The sequence below is a fragment of the Schistocerca piceifrons genome, chromosome 6 (assembly GCF_021461385.2).
Source record: "Schistocerca piceifrons isolate TAMUIC-IGC-003096 chromosome 6, iqSchPice1.1, whole genome shotgun sequence".
Lineage (NCBI taxonomy): Eukaryota > Metazoa > Arthropoda > Insecta > Orthoptera > Acrididae > Schistocerca > Schistocerca piceifrons.
This window is the reverse complement of record NC_060143.1, coordinates 580,896,031-580,910,819: the sequence shown is the minus strand read 5'-3', so window position 1 is coordinate 580,910,819 and position 14,789 is coordinate 580,896,031.

Genomic DNA, 14,789 nt, shown 5'->3' with positions numbered 1-14,789 from the left:
CTTCGTCGTCTCTATCCACCACCGTGGATTACGTTTGTCTGGAGCTTTTTACACCAGCCCTGTGGAAAGCCTTTATGCTGAGACTGCTGAACCTCCGCTGTCCAATCGGCGAGCAGTCCTTCTGAGTCGTTATGCTAGCCATCTGTCTTCCATGCCTGCTAATCCAGCCCATGACCTTTTTCTCGGCGCCTCCTTGGATGTACGGTAGACTGCCCTTCCTCTCTACAACGTCTGGGAGTTTGCTCCTGTCAACTGCTACGTTCTCTTTCCTTCCTTTCCTAAGACTTAAGAAAGTCAAGAGACAACTGGGGGTATGGAGCCATCTCAGCTTCACCCCTGGACCTGCTTGCTCTGTGACCTTTGCCACCTTCCCAAGGATAGCACCCCTCCTCACATTTATCATCGGGCATTTGCTGCTCTATGTGCACAAATGGAAAATGCCCCCCCCCCCCCCCCCTGCGGGTCTGGGGTAAGAATAGGCATTGTAACGGCTCTATTCCTCAAATTCGGCTTAAACGCCTGATGGGTTGTACAAGTTACGCCCATAGTGCGTCCCCATCTGCACCTACGATCATGATGGACTTTCCATGGCACCAGAAATCCAGCACGGTAGCCAGCCCGTTGTGGTGGGGTCGTCATGTACCCTCTAGGTTGTAGCCCCCTGACAACACAGAGATCGTACTGCCGATACCTGAGCTGCACCCTCCCCATGTTGGCCAAGGAGTAGATGCCCGTCTCCTCGGGGTATCAGGACTCCCGGCAATGGTCATCCTGCCAGGTGGCCCTTGCTGAGGCTGGGTGGCGCCCGTGCGGAGAACCCCTGGTCGGAGTGGGTGGTATCAGGGCGGACATTTCGAAGATGAAACGTCAACATGTATCGGGTCCCTGTGCGGCAGAGTCTTTTAAAAACAAAGGTACTGTCTCTGGTTTGCCTGCCCTTTCCCCCTTGGCCACTCCCTGGGAGGAAGGACAGGCCCGCCAGCTTGGGACGAAGTACTTCCCCCACTATTTGGTCTGTTCTCGAACCGATGGGGGAACGTTCGCCACCTCCAAGCCCATGTTCTTTCTTCAGCACATTGAGGACATCTGCGGGGAAATCGAGGCTCTCAGTAAAATGCGTTCGGGGTCTGTTCTTATAAAGACCACCTCCGCCACACAGTCGGCGGTGCTCCAGGCATGCGACCGCCTAGGGGACATCCCAGTGTCCATTGTCCCGCATCTGGCACTGAAAAGGACGCAGGGGGTTATTTTTCATCGTGACCACCTGCTGCAATCTGATGAGGTGCTCAGGGCCAACCTGGAGCACCGAGGCGTGCATCGCATCTGGCGAGTCCAGCGCGGCCCCAAAGACCGTCGCATCGACACCGGGGCCTTTATCCTCGCCTTCGAGGGGGACGTTCTCCCGGAGAAGGTAAAGGTGATGTGCTACCGGTGCGATGTGCGACCTTACGTCCCGCCTCCTATGCGCTGCTTTCGGTGTTTGCGCTTTGGGCACATGTCGTCACGGTGTGAGGCTGAGCCCCTTTGTGGCGATTGTGGACGTCCTCTTCGTGAGGAACATACATGCACCGCACCACCTTGGTGCGTTAATTGTCCTGGCACCCACTAGCCTAGATCCTTAGACCGCCCCGCGTATCAGATGGAGAAGAAGATTCAAGAACTCAAAACTTTGGATCGTCTCTCGTATTCTGAGGCCAGGAAGAAGTATGACCGCCTCCATCCCGTGCCATTGACCACTTCGTTTGTCTCAGTCGTGTCCACTCCTTCCACGGTATCCTCACCCCTATCCTGTCCCCCCTCCACCTCCACCTCCTCCCTCCATCCGGAGTCTCTGCCTCCGCCTCCCAAATCCCTCCCTTCCAAATCATCCTCTCCCGCAGCCCCCGCCCCCTCTGCCCCAGGGGCCACCCTTCCTCCTCCTCCTCCTCCTCCTCCTCCTCCTCCTCCCCCTCCTCCTCCCCCCCCCCCCGCCCCCTGAGAAGCGATCCTATTCTGAGGCGTCCATCGGGGAAACGTTCCGGACCCCAGCTTCCGAGGTCCAGCATTCCAAAACGGACCCCGCGCGTGAGGACTTTCTTCGGGTCCAGTCCACCATCGCTGTGGCTCCTTGAATTTCCAAGAAGTAGTCTCTATCCCCCTCTCCACCCCGGCGCGTTTCGTCTGACGCTCCATCCATGAGTCGCTGCTCCCAGCTGTCCTCAGTTTCGCCGGGACGCTCTGCTGCCAGGTGCTCAGCTGGCCTCTCGTCGGCAAATGATGCTGCCCCTCCTACACAACCCGGGACAGCGGCTGCAGCTGGCGACGACTCGATGGAACAGGATCCGCCTCCCGCCAGTTGTAGCGTTGTTCCCTCGAAACCTGGCCCTCCATGGCCGTCTCGAGGTGACCAGCTCTTCCCCCCGTCTCGTTCCCCCTATTTTTTGACTAGCGATGGCCTTCTTACATTGGAACGTAAGAGGTATTGGATCTAATCGGGAGGAATTAGAACTGCTTCTCCGCCTGCACTGTCCGCTCGTCCTTGGTCTCCAGGAAACCAAATTGCGCCCGACTGACCGTACTGCCTTTACCCACTATACCTCGGAGCGGTATGACCTCACCCCTGTGGACGGTATCCCAGCTCATGGTGGGGTCATCTTGCTCGTGCGGGACGATGTTTATTACCACCCCATCCCATTGACCACCCCACTCCAAGCAATAGCTGTCCGCATTACTCTTTCTGCTTTTACTTTTTCAGTTTGTACCATCTACACTCCATCGTCATCTGCTGTTAGTCGGGCTGACATGATGTACTTGATTGCTCAGCTTCCCCCGCCGTTTTTATTGTTTGGCGACTTCAATGCCCATCATCCCCTTTGGGGCTGTCCTGCATCCTGTCAAAGAGGCACACTCTTGGCGGATGTCTTCAATCATCTCAATCTTGTCTGCCTCCATACTGGCGCCCCGACTTTCCTCTCGGACTCTACTCATACCTACTCCTACTTGGACCTCTCGATCTGTTCTACCACTCTTGCCCGTCGGTTCGAGTGGTATGTCCTTTTTGACACCTATTCGAGCGACCACTTCCCCTGTGTCGTTCGTCTCCTGTACCACACCCCATCCCCATGTCCTTAGAGCTGGAACATACCGAAAGCTGACTGGGGACTTTACTCCTCCCTGGCGACTTTTTCGGACCACGAATTTCTCAGTTCTGACAGTCAGGTCGAATACCTCACGGCTGTTATCATCAATGCTGCCGAACGTTCCATTCCTCGTACTACCTCTTCTCCACGTCGCGTTTCCGTCCCCTGGTGGAATGAGGCTTGTAGAGACGCTATCCGTGCTCGACGACGTGCTTTACGCACCTTTCGCCGCCATCCTACGTTGGCGAATTGTATAGAATACAAACGACTCAGAGCGCAATGCCGTAGAGTCATCAAAGACAGCAAAAAAGCTTGTTGAGCCTCTTTCACCAGCTCCTTTAACAATTTTACTCCCTCTTCCATCGTTTTGGGTGGCCTGCGCCGGCTGTCGGGCATTAAGGCCCACTCCTCGGTACCTGGCCTGACCTCAGGTAATGAGGTCTTTGTCGATCCTGTGGCTGTCTCCAACGCCTTCGGCCGCTTTTTCGCGGAGGTTTCAAGCTCCGCCCATTACCACCGTGCCTTCCTTCCCAGGAAAGAGGCAGAAGAGGCTCGGCGACCTTCCTTCCACTCGCTGAATCTGGAAACTTATAATGCCCCCTTTACTATGTGGGAACTTGAACGTGCGCTTGCACTGTCCTGATCCTCTGCTCTGGGGCCAGATGCCATTCACGTTCAGATGCTGGCACACCTTTCTCCGGCGGGAAAAAGCTTCCTTCTTCGTACCTACAGTCGCGTCTGGACCGAAGGTAAGGCCCCATGCATTGGCTTGACGCTGTCGTTGTTCCTATACCCAAACCCGGGAAGGATAGACACCTTCCTTCTAGTTACCGCCCCATTTCTCTTAAAAGCTGTGTCTGTAAGGTGGTGGAGGGCATGGTTCATGCTCGGTTATTTTGGATTCTTGAATCTCGACGGCTACTTACCAATGTCCAATGCGGCTTTCGTCGCCGCCGCTCCGCTGTTGACCACCTTGTGACCTTGTCGACATTCATCATGAACAGCTTTTTGCGAACGCGCCAAACGGTAGCCGTGTTCTTCGATTTGGAGAAGGCTTATGATGCCTGTTGGAGAGGAGGTATCCTCCGCACTATGCACAGGTGGGGCCTACGCAGTCGCATGCCCCTTTTTATTGATTCCTTTTTAACGGATCGAAAGTTCAGGGTCCGTGTGGGTTCTGTATTGTCCGAAGTCTTCCTCCAGGAGAACGGAGTGCCTCGGGGCTCCGTCTGGAGCGTAGCCCTTTTTGCCATCGCGATCAATCCAATTATGGATTGCATTCCACCTAATGTCTCAGGCTCTCTTTGTCGATGACTTCGCGATCTACTGCAGTGCCCAGAGAACATACGTCCTGGAGCGCTGCCTTCAGCGTTGTCTAGACAGCCTATGCTCATGGAGCGTGGCAAATGGCTTCCGGTTCTCTGAAGAGAAGACGGTTTGTATCAACTTTTGGCGATATAAAGCGTTCCTTCTGCCATCCTTACATCTCGGTCCCGTTGTTCTCCCATTCGTGGAAACAACTAAGTTTCTAGGGCTCACACTGGACAGGAAACTTTGTTGGTCTCTGCACGTCTCTTATTTGGCGGCCCGTTGTACACATTCCCTTAATGTTCTCAGAGTTCTTAGTGGTTCATCTTGGGGAGCGGATCGCACTGTCCTGCTTCGCTTGTATCGGTCCATAGTCCGATCGAAGCTGGATTATGGGAGCTTCGTCTGCTCGGCCATCCCTCTTATGCCGTCTCAACTCCATCCACCATCGGGGGTTACGTCTTGCGACCGGAACGTTCTACACTAGTCCTGTCGAGAGTCTTTATGCTGAAGGTGCCGAGTTACCATTGACCTACTGGCGCGACGTACTGCTGTGTCGGTATGCCTGCCGGCTGTTGTCTATGCCCGACCACCCCTCTTACCAGTCCTTCTTCGCCGATTCTCTCGACCGTCAGTACGGGTTGTATGTGTCTGCCCTGCTGCCCCCTGGAGTCCGCTTCCGTCGCCTGCTTCGACAATTGGATTTTGCCCTCCCTACCACCTTCAGAGAGGGTGAGAGCCCGACACCACCTTGGCTCCAGGCTCCGGTTCATATTTATCTCGACCTCAGCTCACTCCCGAAGGCAGGTACTCTGGCTGCAGTGTATTGCTCACGGTTTGTCGAACTTCGTGCTCGACTTGCCGGTCACACCTTTATTTACACCGATGGCTCCAAAACTGACGTCGGGGCCGCCACCTTTAAATACCGGCTCCTCGACCAATGTTCCAGCTTTACGGCCGAGCTTTTTGCTCTCCATCAGGCTGTTCAGTATGCCCGCCGCCACCGCCATTCATCGTATGTACTCTGCTCTGACTCACTCAGTGCTCTTCAGAGCCTTGGAGCTCCCTATCCGGTCCATCCCTTGATTCAACGGATACAGCAGTCCCTCCATTCTTTCGCTGATAATGGTGGTTCTGTTAGCTTTCTGTGGGTTCCCGGACATGTAGGAGTGCCTGGGAATGAGGATGCGGATGCTGCAGCCAAGGCTGCAGTCCTCCTGCCTCGGCCAGCCTCCCATTGTGTCCCGTTATCTGACGTTCGTGGGGATGTATGTAAGAGGCTTGTGTCGTTGTGGTGGGATGCTTGGTCATCCCTCCAAGGAAACAAGCTCCGGGCAGTAAAACCGCTCCCAACTGCTTGGACAACGTCCTCCCAACCATCTCGGCAAGAGGAGGTCCTTCTGACCAGGTTGCGGATTGGGCATTGCCGGTTTAGCCACCGCTACCTGCTCTCCGGTGATCCAGCCCCGCAGTGCCCTTGTGGTCAGGCATTAACAGTGCGCCATGTTTTATTGTCGTGTCCCCGTTTTAGTCAATTTCGTGTTGTCCTGTCCCTGCCATCTACTTTACCGGATGTTTTAGCTGATGACGCTCGAGCAGCTGCTCGTATTCTGCGTTTTATAAGTTTAACTGGCTTGTCCAAAGACATCTAACTTTTTTACTTATTTTATCTGCATCTTTGTCAGGACTTTCTGGTGTCCCCCCCTCCCCTTGAGCTTTACTAGATTCCATGTGCTCTAACAACTGTGACTGGGCGCTAATGACCTCAGTAGTTGAGCGCCCTTAAACCCCACCAAAAAAAATAGAGAATGCCCCATTTATTTACACTGATGACTCTAAAACATCATTTGTTGTCGGAGTGCCTATATTGTTGGCGACACCCCAAATCGATTTCGGCTTCCCGACCAGTTTTCGGTTTATACTGCGGAGCTTTACGCTGTTCTCCAGGCTGTCCACTACATCCGCCGCCATCAGCGGATACAGTACGTAATCTGCTCAGATTCTCTCAGCTCTCTCCTCAGTCTTCAAGCTCTCTACCCTGTCCACCCTCTGGTCCACCGGATTCAGGACTGCCTCCACTTGCTCTACTTGGGGGGCGTTTCGGTGGCGTTGCTCTGGCTCCCAGGACACGTTGGTATATGTGGAAATGAGGCGGCCGATATTGCAGCCAAGGCTGCAGTCTCTCTTCTTCGGCCAGCTATCCAATCGATTCCCTTCGCCGGACTACGGAGCGTTCTATGTCGACGTGTTGTTCATTTATGGCACGCGCTTTGGTCGACACTTACCCATAATAAATTGCGGGACATGAAAGCTCTTTCTTGTGCTTGGACCTCCTCCTCCCGAACGCGTCGTCGGGAGGAGGTAATTTTGACTAGACTCCGGATAGGGCACTGTCTTTTTAGCCATCGACATCTTTTAAGGGGCGATCCTCCCCCACTCTGTCCCCACTGCTCTCAGCTGAGGACAGTAAGAGACCTTTTAATTGAGTGCCCCTATTTTAATCCGTTACGGTCCCGTCTACAGCTATCGCCTGATATATCGTCGATTTTAGCAGATGACACGCGCTCAGCCGACCGCGTTCTCAAGTTTATTAGTGCCAGTGAAATGACGTCAGTCATTTGAAGCTCTTTTTTGGGGACAACCAACCACTTTCTGTGGTGGATTTTTAAGCTTTCCTTCTGCTTTTCGTTTCTCCAATCTTTTGAGTTTCGTTCCCATTGCTGCTGGTGTCCATTTTCGTTATTTACCGTTTCCTAAGTCACAGAACGGGCGCTAATGACCATAGCAGATTTGCGCCCCAAAACAAAAATAAGAGTATGTACACCTTGACTGTTTGATTTTTTAAAACCTGTGTCGCAGTGCCTTAGTCATATCACACACTTGTCTAATCTAGGTAGCACACGAAACAAAGCACGCAAATTTGCAATGCGTTGACCAGGTGTACGACCTGATACGATAATATCGTCCAAGTAGTTGAACAGTTTGGTACTTGAGCAGTCAGCTGTTCCAAATACCGTTGTTTAAATATCAGCGGGTGTGGAGGCACTGCCAAAAGACAAACGCAATTTTCGAAGCCCAAATAAGTGTTCACTACAAACACTTAGAGATTCTTCGTAGAGTGGTATTAGAGCATATCCGTCATAAAAATCAGTTTTTGAAAAGTAACGACCAGCACCTAATCTGATTGATACTTATCCATTGCGACGCCCAGAGGATCTCATGGACACAGTTCGCGGGTAGATTGTAAACATAAAGTCAACACAGAGGCGAATGCGACCTGAAGGTTTGGGGAGCAAAGCCAGTCGACTTGTCCATTGATTAGTCTGTATGAGCGCAATAACACTGGTATCTTAAAGAATTTAAAGTTCAGCAGCGACTGTTTCATAACGCAATGGTAACAGTTCTGGTCCAGCAAAATTTCGGCTGAGCATGGTCTTTCGTAGTAATATGTGAAACAAAGTTGTTAGCCTTGTCTCAATCTTCAAAAAAAATTTCAGGAAATTCTTTCAGCAAGCTAGCTACACTGTCTTGAGCATTGAATGCAGACACTGACAACACATTGCCCTGAATTTTAAAGCCAAGTAAATAAAATGAATCAAGGCCAAATATGTTCTCACAATTGCATGATTGTAGCATAGTGAAAGCTACAGTTCGCGTAAGCGAGCGGTACATGGCAGGTAAGGTACATTTCCCGAGAACAGGAATGTCTTGTCCATTATAAGCTGCCAGGTACATGCTAGTTTTAGACAGACGTGGGGAGCCCGACAGTTCACATGTGTTACAATTCAGCAATGCAACAGAGGCACCCGTTTCCAACTGAAATTTCACACGTTTTCCTCAAAGAAGCAAATGAACAAAGTTTGTTGGACTAGCATATCACTGAAGAAACTGTTCTGTTGCTAGTTTTCAAAGCCTGTTGTAGGCATTAGCAAGACACTACATTAATTACATGGGTCTTTCGAATAGATTTTTATGAGTAGGAAGAATTCCGATGGTTGGTCCATTGCAAACAGACGGATTGTTTGCCACAAGCATAACATTGTGCTTGTCGGGACGGGTAGTCTTGGCGTTTGTGGCATGAATAGCAGCTAGGGCAGGACTTAATTCTGTTTGCCTGTTTAGAGAGCTGCTCATGCGGCATGGAGAACTGTTTACGCGGCGTGGCGCACGCCAGCTATTACTACCTAAATGGCACAGTCGAGAGCAAGAGACAACCCAACAAATTGCTGGCCCCTCAAATATGGGAGAACGACTCACACCCTTAATCGCTTTACAATTCAAAGGCCAGTTACGGTCTTTGCTACCCTTACCTCGCATCTTGCGTCAGCTATTCGGCCTAGGGCTATTGTACGCGGGACACTGCCGCACTAAGTGATCGGTAGCTCGACAACGATAACATCGTAACATGCGAGGACTGCAGGACCCCCTTTCTCTATCACCACTAGAAATTACCACGCAAGGTTGTTTAATTTGGCACTGCGGACGTTGATTACCAACTGGGGAGACCTTTTCTACGAAATCAATTAACTGCTGGAACTGTGCCAATGGAATCGGACACTGCGCAAAAGTTAAGCGCGAACGATGTTGAGGACGCATCCCCTCAAGCAGATGTTCAATTTTATTTATTTCTGGTGTTGAAATGTCAAGAGCAACAACTGCAGTACTCATTCGATCAAAATATTGGGCTAGCGTCTCATCATCTGCTTGTATCGTCCAATAGAAGTCACGCTGCAACTGTACCCGTATGCGATGCGAGACCTTACTCCCTAAAATTTTCCGGCGGAGTTTAACCAGTGTTCCTTGATTCTGCAACTCCTCCGCTAAGATCCTACCAAAGCACCCACGAGCCATCGTACACAATAAAGACAAAATTACGCAATGCTCCACCCCTTAATGAATCACCATGAACTTGTAACCAGACTAAGAACCACAACAATTACATATTGCAACCTTAGATCATATACAGTAATTCTGAAATAACTTCAAACAATTTTACACTAGGATTTGGCAGTTTCAAAAAACAATCAGAATACACAGTTTTACATTGCTCTCCCACACCCTTATCTTTGCTCTGTACAACGGGCTCGTCTCCCAAACCTCCCTCACCTAAAGCAAGCACGACGGTAGAAGCTTGAAAATCACGAACGTCACACTGTTTGTTAATCGGATTTATCTACTGTCTATCTCCGTGACGCATTGCAATAACTTCGATATCAGTTACTATAATAACTTAGGTGAGCCTGCACGCGGCAAATTTGTCTCTGGTCGTACACTCAACTTGAAGATTTTGTCAAGTTATACAATATCCTCCACGACGCTTTAATGCGTGCAAGCCACTGACCCACATCAGCAAGGTAATCAACAGGAAGGGAGACCGGAGTATCCGTCGAAGCCGCCAACTCGTCAACATTGCCCTCCATAGGCAAACCACGTACGCACAGCTCGTAAACTTAATGCTCGCGAAGCAAATACACTACTGGACATTAAAATTGCTACACCACGAAGATGACGTGCTACAGACGCTAAATTTAAACGACAGGAAGAAGATACTGTGATATGCAAATGATTAGCTTTTCAGAGCGTTCACACAAGGTTGGCGCCAGTGGCGACACCTACAACGTGCTGACACAAGGAAAGTTTCCAACCGATTTCTCATACACAAACAGCAAGTAACCGGCGTTGCCTCGTGAAATGTTGTGATGCCTCGTGTAAGGAGGAGAAATGCATACCATCACGTTTCCGCCTTCTATAAAGGTCGGATTGTAGCCTATCGCGATTGCGGTTTATTGTATCGCGACATTGCTGCTCGCGTTGGTCGAGATCCAATGACTGTTAGCACAATATGGAGTCGGTGGGTTCAGGAGGGTAATACGGAACGCCGTGCTGGATCCCAACGGCCTCGGATCACTAGCAGTCGAGATGACAGGCGTCTTATCCGCATGGCTGTAACGGATCGTGCAGCCACGTCTCGATCCCTGAGTCAACAGATGGGGACGTTTGCAAGACAACAACCATCTGCACGAACAGTTCGACGACGTTTACAGCAGCATGGACTATCAGCTCGGACACCATGGCTGCGGTTACCCTTGACGCTGCATCACAGACAGGAGCGCCTGCGATGGTGTACTCAACGACGAATCTGGGTGCACGAATGGCAAAACATCATTTTTCCGGATGAATCCAGGTTCTGTTTACAGCATCATGATAGTCGCATCCGTGTTTGGCGACATCGCGGTGAACTCACATTGGCGATGACGAATACACGCCTCCATACTGGCGTATCTCCCGGCGTGATGGTATGGGGTGCCATTGCGAACAAGAGGTGACAGAGACGTGTAACCATTGACGGCACTTGTAACGTCCACTGTTCAATTTCAGACGTGTTACGACCCGTGGCTCTACCCTTCATTCGATCCCTGCGAAACCCTACATTTCAGCAGGATGATGCACGACCGCATGTTGCAGGTCCTGTATGGACCTTTCTGGATACAGAAAATGTTAGACTGCTGCCCTTGCCAGCACATTCTCCAGATCTCTCACCAATTGGAAACGTCTGGTCAATGGTGGCCGAGAAACTGGCTCGTCACAATACGCCAGTCACCACTCTTGATGAACTGTGGTATCGTGTTGAAGCTGGATGTGCAGCTGTACCTGTACAAGCCATCCAAGCTCTGTTTGACTCAATGCCCAGGCGTATCAAGGCCGTTATTACGGCCAGAGGTGGTTGTTCTGGGTACTGATTTCTCAGGAGCTATGAACCCTAATTGCGTGAAAATGTGATCACAAGTCAGTTCTAGTATAATATATTTGTCCAATGAATACCCGTTTATCATCTGCATTTCTTCTTGGTGTAGAAATTTTAATGGCTAGTAGTGTATACAATTCCAGGGCAGGTCCGTCCACTCATGCTGGGCAACTTCCTGAAACAGCAAAACGTATTAGCTAAATTTTTCAGACACTATTATCACAAGTTTTGACCATCAACACTAAGGGTAGGAAATAACTCCCCCCCCCCCCCCCTTTTATTCGTTCTACTACCAGTTGAGCTTTTTTGGTTCAAATGTGTCTGAGCACTATGGGACTGAACTGCTAAGGTCATCAGTCCCCTAGAACTTAGAACTACTTAAACCTAACTAACCTAAGGACATCACACACATCCATGCCCCAGGCAGGATTCGAATTTGCGACCGTAGCGGTCACGCGGTTGCAGACTGTAGAGCCTAGAACCGCTCTTCCAGCACGGCCGGCCGAGCTGTTTTCCTGCTCAAATTACGTGCTAGAGAAACCAAAATTACAATTTAACCACAGTTACTCAATGGAGATAGGAAGCTAGGAATCTTTGCTGATGGACAAACTCTGGTACATAATTTTAATTTCAACTAAAGAACAAATCATATTTCACTATTACGTAATTACAGAATCGGAATAACAATATAAAAATTTAATTCGGATCTTTGTCCTCTTAAAAAAGAATACAAAATACAAAATGGAATTACCAAAGACCAAGTCTTTAAATTTCGGACGCTTGTCCTTCACCAAACTTAGAAAAACTATGTTGTATTAATTCATGATCCAAACACAAACAGCATTTTAAAAATAATAATTAGATCTGATTGCAAAAGGATCACTTTCAGTCACTACTATAAGCACACTATTAAGTTCATTGCTTACGTAACCAAAATTTACACAACACTAATGATTCACCTTGAGCTACTTATGAAAGGATCTCGTCCGTCCCGGCGGACAGGCCGGATGTTTAACTGAAGGATGGAAGTGCGGCTTATACGCGGTGGTACTCGGGACAAACGAGTAGAAAGCAACCGCCAAGAAATTTCGAACATGATCAGGCTGCAAGCCAGGGTAGAAAACACGCCGAACGCATACACGATCTCAGCCTGCCCGCCGAGGCGACAAACCTCATGTGCCTCATATACCACACCATTTCTGTAACAGCAAATAATTCACGCGGCAGACAAATTCAACTCTTGAAAAAGGCAAATCAAGACCATGCAAGGCTTACTAACTATGCGACTATCTGTAACCTAACTGAAAACCAAACTGATTAAAACAAGCAGCAAAACTATGTTTGCATTGCCGAAATAAAGGTTCCTGGCAGTGTTAATTTGATGTAGTATGATAGTGTGCTCTCCGCCCAGTTTTGGTTTTAGACTTTCTTCAGTGTTAAAGGCAGAGCTTTTGTTAAGTCAGTGTAATTTACCGAATAAAAGAACAGTTAAAATATCTCAGACTCCGCTCCGCGGAAACAACACTTCAAAGCCTTGTACTTCGTAACTTCAGTATAACACTCTTATTCAGAACCATCCTTAACTTATCTCCGGCAGATACAACATGCCACCATAAGTTTCATATTCTGTCGTTAACCCGTGAAGATTTGTGAATCATACGGGACTTAATGCTTCCAGTTAGATGATGAGATGATGTCCACCATGAGATAACGGACCCGCCACCGTTTCGCACGCAAACACGTCGGCTGTTCAGCACCGTACACCCGGCGCGCGGCGAAACGGCGAGACCCAGGCACAGCCGATAGAGAGGAGGGCCTGCCTTCAAAACGTGTTGCCTCGTTGAACGGCGACCGGAGAAAGCCGCCGGCCACACGCCAAGCCGGAAAACCCAAGACCGAACAGCCAGAGATTCGAGACCAGGCGACAGTAGATATCAGCGGCGCAAGTGGAGCATAAATAGCGCCAGTCACCACGGCTCACGTGCGTTTTCAGTAAAGATCGATCAGCAAAGTAAAATACCAGGAGGTACGGGAAAGATAGTGTGGGTTCCAGAGGATACGGATTCGCCGAGGAAAGCATTATATGTGGCTGAACCTCTGTTAAGCAATGAAGAGTAGGATATTTCGTATTGTTGTATCCACAGGAGTTTCGCGCATCTGAGTGTCGTCGGTATCCACACTAACTGGAATCATCTGCTCCCCATCAATGTCAGAGGAGAAGTGACTGTCAAAGGGTGCAATAATAGCCACTCTGGAAGTCTTGGAAATGACTTTAATAGGTCAAGCCTAGAGGAAGACCACAAGCAAACCGTCGATACGGAAGTGTTACGAGGGAAAGTAGATCATTTGGAGGGCAGCGATCGAATGGCTATGGAGAACTCGTCGCTGAGGTATAGTGATTCATTTTGTGCTAAATGAGGGTCACCGGCAACCGCGATGACGCAACATCACATGCCGACAGGGGATATCGCACCAGTTTATAGGAAGCCAAGCCGTATAGCAAAGCAGCAGCAACCATTGATAGAAGAATTCATTGAACGGCTGCTGGGTGGGATCACAGAATCGAGCGATTGTCCCTGGAGCACAAATATTGTGGTTGTGCCAAAGAAGTCGGCGGACAGGACACGGAAATACAGATTTTGCTGTGACTGCAGATACGTAAATGCGCGAACTATTGTGGATGCTCATCCAATTGCAAACAGCATGGAAACTTTGGATAATCTGGGTCAGTGTCGGTTCTTCACAACTATGGGCCTCAGGAGAGGATACCATCAATTGGAGGTGGCGCCTGGAGACAGGCCGAAAACAGCGTTTACCGTCTCAGCAGGACATTTTCATTACAGACGCATCCCATCTGGACTAAATAGCACACCGGCAACTTTACAGGGGTCGTTAGATGGGGTACTGAGGGGACTAAAGCCAAAAAGTGTTCGGTCTATCTCGGTGAGATAACTGCATATTCAAAGGATTTACGTGACAAGTGCTATTTTGCGCAAATTCAAGTGAACTATCTGGGGCACGTGATTAGTGAGCGTGGCGTACAGACCGATCCCCGTCTTACAGACGCAGTTCAGTATTATCCGATACCACAAGCAACTACGCAGGAACAGTCATTTATTGGCCTCTGTCATTATTATAGACAGTTTGTGAAGGACTTTGCAGAAATAGCTTGACCCCTGAACGTGTTACTGAAGAGGGGACGAAATCTCATTGGTCGCAAGAGTGTCAGGAGTCATTTGAAGAACTGGAAGAAATATTAGTTTTCGATCCAGTATTGATTTTTCCGGATTTCCAGAAAGAATTTATCCTTTGTCAGATGCTTCAAATAAGGCAGTCAGGAACACCCGGTAGCTTACGCTTCAGGGCAGTTAAACAAGATGGAGCGTAACTACTCAACAACGGAGAAGGAGATGTTAGCAGCCAAATATGGTAGTACGTATTTTCGGTGTTGCCTGTATGGCCGGAGGTTTCATATCATGACAGACCATACGTCATTGATACAGTTGCTTGATTTGAAAGATCCATCTAGTAGATTAACTCGGTGGCACTCAAGCTTATTCAATTCAAGTGCGAGGTAACCCTCAAGCCAGAGGCGTCACACACAAATGCAGATTAGT